A 6,878-nucleotide genomic window follows, 5' to 3' on the forward strand; every position below is an offset into this window, starting at 1 on the left:
TATATATATATATATATATATATATATATATATATATATATATATAATATATTCTGATTATGGTTTCCCCTCTCTCTACTCCTCCAAGTTCTTTCTTATCTTCCCTCTTATTCAAACCCACCCCCTTTCTGACTCTCATTATGAAATAAGCATGCTCCTAAGGGCTAATAATACCATACCGCACTGTACTGCACTAGACAACAAAACTAACGCATTGTCATTGGGCAAAGCAAACAAATTGAATGAAAAACAAAACAAAACAAAATTAGCCACAAGAAACAGAGACCCAGTGGTTGTACATGAAACTGTAAACCATAATATATTTGAAAAGAACTTGTAGTGCAAAAAGAGAGAAGAAAAAGATATAAATAAAATAAAAATGAGATAAAACGTTTAAAAAGGAAAAGCTCTGACACAACATTATGAGACAAGAAACCTTCAAAGATGCCTTTGAGTTTGTTGAAAAATCTTTTTTATTTAGTAATTGATTTCTGGTTTTTTTGGCAAATTAAGTTTAAAAACTGAATGCTGTGTTATTCTAAGGTTAAAAAGTCACCCAACATTTTAATATCATCTTTGAAAATCTGAATGCACATTTAATGTCCCTGACACCTTATAATTGCAGCATACCAGGTGGCGGTCATAACAAAGTGACACTGTCTGCACATTTGTCCCCCTGAGGTATCTACATCAAAATTCAGAAGTGACAGCAACTTGAAAGCAAATTGCAGAATCAATAGCATCTTACTTTTCTCAGAGATGCTTTATCACAAGTGATCCGAGAGGCACAAAATGGCAATACTATATGGGAATATGCGTGCCCAGACAACCTGGAAGAATTTCAGGAGACTCTGAACTTTCAAACATTTGCCAGTTCATTCTACATATATTTTTGCCTTTTGGTGATACACAGGAATGGTGTGTATTAAAAAAAAAAAATCAGATCCCCACATCTAAAAACTACATATATATTTCCATTATTTATGTTATTTAGGATCGGGCACATCCATGGACAGCTAGAAGCGTCACAACCAGTTCCCAGACCCAGTGATGTGACACCATCTCTAGGTGACAGCATCACTCCTGCAAACGTCATCTCTAGGCAACAGCATCGTCACTCCTGCATCTGTCCCATTGCACATGCGCCATGGCCCCGCCGCACATCCCTCTGTGCATACACCACTGCCAGGATAAAAGATTCACCCTCCCTGACCCCTCCCTCTTCTTTCTTTCCACCCTCTCCCAGAGGATGCCTCTGCCCCTCTCCCAATAAAACCTACCACATGTGTCCTGTCTCTTGGTGTGATTTATCTGGGATTGCATAGCTTATTCTAACAATTTATTTTCACTGGTTTAATATAGTATTGTAAATATTAACAATAGCAACTGGGCAATAGAAATAAATAAAAAAGCAAGCAGATTAAAAAAGAAAAAGGCAAAGAATCCATAAATGAAAATCACATGCATATATATATGGAAAAAATATAAATATGCTATCAAAGAACTGTTAAAATTGAAAAATGAATTCACTGAAGTCGCAGGATACAAAATCAAAATATAGTAACATTTTTATTTGTCAATAGTGCACTTGCTGAAAAAGAAATTAAAAAATGAATCTTATTTTAAAAGGTTACAATAACATGAAATATTTGTGAACACATTTAACCAAATGTTAGGCCTAACTCGGCCAAAAATCTATGGCCCTAACGGAAATGAAATCCCTGAGCATGACTAGGGTCTGAGAACCTGCCTCCCTCACTTCTGTACTAGAGGGACTCAACACGGCCCGCCTTTGCATAGCTACCGCTGATGTAAATAGCTTGATTGGCCCTGTCAATCACCCCATACCCTCCATCACCCTTTCCCATCTCTTATACCACTTCCTACATCATCTCACCCAACCAAAAAATCCCCACCTCCTCCCTCAACCCTATGTAAGCAAGAGGCTGATTCCTGCTTTAACAAGACTTCCAGCCCAATGTGTTTCTTTTAGGCCAAAGACACTCGCCATTCTGCTCAGCCCCAACAGACCCAGCTGGTCCTGGTTCTCTCCTCTCACTTAGACCTGCTGGCAAAGAGCCAACAACCAAAGTAGTAAACGATCTTTACAATAATATTATTTAAAAATGAAACTTTAGAAGACATAAGGAATTGGAAGATACACTCTTACTACTATGCATATGATCAAAGGAGGCATAATCATCATATTAAAGAGTTCCCAACATTCCTATGTCTATGACGATATCATTCATAGTACACAACACAGAGTCAAGCAAGGTATCTATCTCAATGAATGATGAATATAGAAAGTGTGAAATATTGCATCGTGAAAAGTAATGGAATTCTGATGTTTTCAGAAGCATGAATGAAACTGGAAGTCGTTGTTTAAGCAAAACAAATCAGAAGACATTGAAGACAAATAATACATAGCCCCACTCATCTCTAAAAATAAGCAGTTGATCTCAGAAGAAAAAAATGAGATAGTGACTGTTATCAAAGGAAGAGAGATGGAAACATTAAAAGAAGTGAGGTAAGAGAGACTAAAGCAGAGGAAGCAATGAAAAATTACCTCTTACTTTTCATGACACAGTAGAGTAACTGCTGACCACAACATTCTCATAATTCAAAATGACTGAATAGATAAAGGTTCCCAACATATAGAAAAGATTAGAGTTTGTGGAAGCCCTATGACCTCGATATGACCGTTACACACACACACACACACACACACACACATATATATATATCTATATATATATCTATATATATATATCTATTTTCATACTGTGCTTAATTAAGATTTGCAAATATTACTATGAACAAAATTTGAAGTGACATCTACAATATTGGGGCATTTTAACCTTATATGCCCAGTGCCTACAAGGGGCTCTTGGATTGATGTCACTTAATGAATACCAAGATTTCTAACAATGAAGAAATAACTGGCCCTAAATCAGTGCTCTTATCATGAACAAGCATATCGGGAGGCCAAACACACACAAGTAAGACTGGGGGTCCTGATCAAAAAGAGCTTGGGAGCCTCATAACAGGCCAGGTGTCTGCCCCCTTGGTAGACGTAGATTTCCATGGTCTGCTTGCATGACAGCTCAGTGCATTAAAGTCAGATTTTTGTCTCCATTAAAGAATTAGAGTGGGAGGACATAAAACATATGGAACACACAATACAGGATCCCAGGAGAGCTCACATGGAGAGGAGACTCACAAAATTTAAGACAGGCACTTCACAAGAGTGCTTAGCTAGGGGCTGTGCTCCTTATGGCCAAGTGAGGTGTCAGGGCTTACCAGAGTGCAGGCTCTACAAGGAGCAACGAAGAACAGAGCATTTGTGACTGAAATGTTAATACCATGATATTCTCCAGAGAAATGCTGCTTTTGAAAGGACCATGCCTGATTCCAAACGCATACAGCAAAACGAAATACAAAAGCTTAACAAAATCTGCAAGTGGATAGAGTTCAGAAGTTCAGCTCTATCAAATTTCAGGGTCTGGAAAATACCCTGGCTTTCCAGACATCTTCCCTAACAAAGACTATAAGTGAGGTTAAGGTAACATAATATAAGGAAATAATTGAACTACATACAAATCATTTTCAAATAAAACCAGCAGTCTCCAGAGGCTTTCTAATTCATTATCCAATAATTGCTATATATTCAGATCTGTGCAAAGATATGAAAAATTGAGTCATGTTCAATAAAAATGTTATTTAAGCAAATACCAAGTATGGTCTACATGTTTAGCAAACTAAGATCGAATATATGTATACACACATACATAATTAAGGAAAAATATATATGCATATGCATGTATTCAAGGGGCTACAGAAACCTGTGTTCAAGAAAAGAAATTGTTGTAATATGGAATGAACAGCATATACAATGTGCCAAAATAGTTAAAAAGATTACCACAGCCAAGACAATCCTGAATTTTTCAGTTTGGATGTAGAGACTGGAGATATTGGCTAGAGGTAGGGAGAAAGAGAGGGAGGGATAGAGAGAGAGAAGAATGGAGGGAAGGAAGGAAAGAAAGAGGAAAGAGAAAAATGGAGGGAGATGGAATAGATAAATATTTTAAAGAATAAGTGGAGAGGTAAAAATACCTCTATATTCAAATTATATGATCATTATACATAAAAACCCTTAAGAATCTACAAAAAATGTTACATTAATAAATTATTTTAGTTAACTAATGGGGATAAAATTTCAATATGCAAAAATAACTTGTCTTTACATACTTCCAAGTAATTGAAAAGTAAAATATTTAAAAGATGAAGATTATCATAGGCCATCAAAAATGATCATTTAAGAAGAGGCTCATTATCGACAAATGGGACCTCATAAAATTGCAAAGCTTCTGTAAGGCAAAAGACACTGTCAATAAGATAAAAAGGCCACCAACAGATTGGGAAAGAATTTTTTACCAATCCTAAATCTGATAGGGGACTAACATCCAATATATACAAAGAGCTCAAGAAGCTGAACTCCAGAAATTCAAATAACCCCATTAAAAAATGGGGTACAGAGCTAAATAAAGAATTCTCAACTGAGGAATACCGAATGGCTGAGAAGCACTTGAAAAAATGTTCAACATCCTTAATCATCAGGGAAATGCAAATCAAAACAACCCTGAGATTTCACCTCACACCAGTCAGAATGGCTAGGATCAAAAATTCAGGTGACAGCAGATGCTGGCGAGAATGTGGAGAAAGAGGAACACTCCTCCATTGCTGGTGGGATTGCAAGCTGGTACAACCACTCTGGAAATCAGTCTGGCAGTTTCTCAGAAAACTGGACATAGTCCTACCGGCAGATTCAGCAATACCTCTTCTAGGTATATACCCAGAAGATGTTCCAACTGGTAGTAAGGACACATGCTCCACTATGTTTATAGCTGCCCTATTTATAATAGCCAGAAGTTGGAAAGAACCTAGATGTCCCTCAACAGAAAATGTGGTACATTTACACCGTGGAACTATTAAAAACAATGAATTCATGAAATTTTTAGGCAAATGGATGTATCTGGAGGATATCATCCTGAGTGAGGTAACCCAATCACAAAAGAACTCACTTGATATGCACTCACTGATAAGCGGATATTAGCCCAGAAACCTAGAATACCCAAGATACAATCTCCAAAACACAAGAAAATCAAGAAGAAGGAAGACCAATGCGTGGATACTTCATTTCTCCCCAAAATAGGGAATAAAATACCCATGGAAGAAGTTGCAGAGACAAAGTTTGGAGCTAAGAAGAAAGGATGGACCATCCAGAGACTTCCCCACCTGGGGGTCCTGTTCCCTCCCCCAGCCTTGAACCAGGCTGACTTTGACCTTGTTGCCACTGAGCATGGGACCACCTGGGGTGGAACCTTTAGCTGGCTCTATTGTTCTACACCTGCCCCTGCTCTTCTCCAAGACACTGCTACCTGCTGAGAGACCCTTGAAATATTCTGAAGACAGCATCTGGCAGGTTGCCTACAGGCTCAGGATGGGCACCAAGAATGAATTGGCGGGGCATGGGCCTCCCCTCCTTATAAGCACAGACTCTTAGTAAACTTTGAAGCTTTGAACAGAAAATTATGTCTTGGCTTCCATCATTTCTCTTGCCATTTTCTCTCATATAGCTCCTGCCTCCCACTCAGGAACCCAGTTAGTGTGGCTGCAGGCAGCTAGAGGGTCCATCCCATAATCAGTCACCAAACGCAGACACTATTGCATATGGCAGCAAGATTTTGCTGAAAGGACCCTGATATAGCTATCTCTTGTGAGGCTATGCCAGTGCCTGGCAAATACAGAAGTGGATGCCCACAGTCATCTATAGGATAGAACATAGGGCCCCTAATGGAGGAGCTAGAGAAATTACTCAAGGAACTGAAGGGGTCTGCACCCCTATAGGTGGGACAACAATATGAACTAATCAGTACCCCCAGAGCTCGTGTCTCTAGCTGCATATATAGCAGAAAATGGCCTAATCGGCCATCATTGGGAAAAGAGGCCCCTTGGTCTTGCAAACTTTATATGCCCCATAATACAGGGGAATGCCAGGGCCAAGAAGTGGGAGTGAGTGGGTAGGGAAGCAGAGTGGGATTAGGGTATAGGGGATATTTGGGATAGCCTTTGAAATGTAAATGAAGAAAATATCTAATATAATTTAAAAAAGAAGAGGCTCATTTTTTGAGCTCTATACACTAAAATAACAAAATAAATCTAAGAATATTCAAGACCAAGCAAGTAGAGAGAAATACAAGGTAAGTGTTCATAGCCAGGAGCCTATACGTTGATATATCAGTTTTCCCCTAAACCTGCCCTATAAGCCATCATAGCAACAGAAATTAGCATCTTTCTAACTTATCTACGCCAATGAAAGGGTTAAAGTAGAAGAAATAATTTTGAAATTGAGAAAAGTAGAATAATGACAGCATCTGATTTCTATATTTACAACAAAGTTACTGTAGTCAAAACACCATAACAATTTATAATGCTAGAAAAATATACCATTGCATGCAAAGTCTAAAAATGCCTTCCTGCACACATGGTCAAGTAATTTTTATCAGGACCTCTGACATAATCTGTTAAAAACACATAGTTTATTTATTCAAATTCAACTAAAGAACATTTATCTTGAACTCCTGTCTCATGCCATACACAAAACTTAACATGCGATAAATCACACCTAATGTTGAACATGATTCAACTCCTAGAAAAAATAAAACTCCTAGAAGAAAATATGGGTGGGGATCTTTGTAAAGTTGAGATAGGCCAAGGGTATTACAAAAACTGAAAACACACACAAAATAATAATGGAAACAATGAAAATACAAAAAAAAAAAAAAAAAAAAAAAAAAAAAAAAAAAAAAAAAAAA

Source organism: Mus pahari, chromosome 8 (assembly GCF_900095145.1).
Source record: "Mus pahari chromosome 8, PAHARI_EIJ_v1.1, whole genome shotgun sequence".
Lineage (NCBI taxonomy): Eukaryota > Metazoa > Chordata > Mammalia > Rodentia > Muridae > Mus > Mus pahari.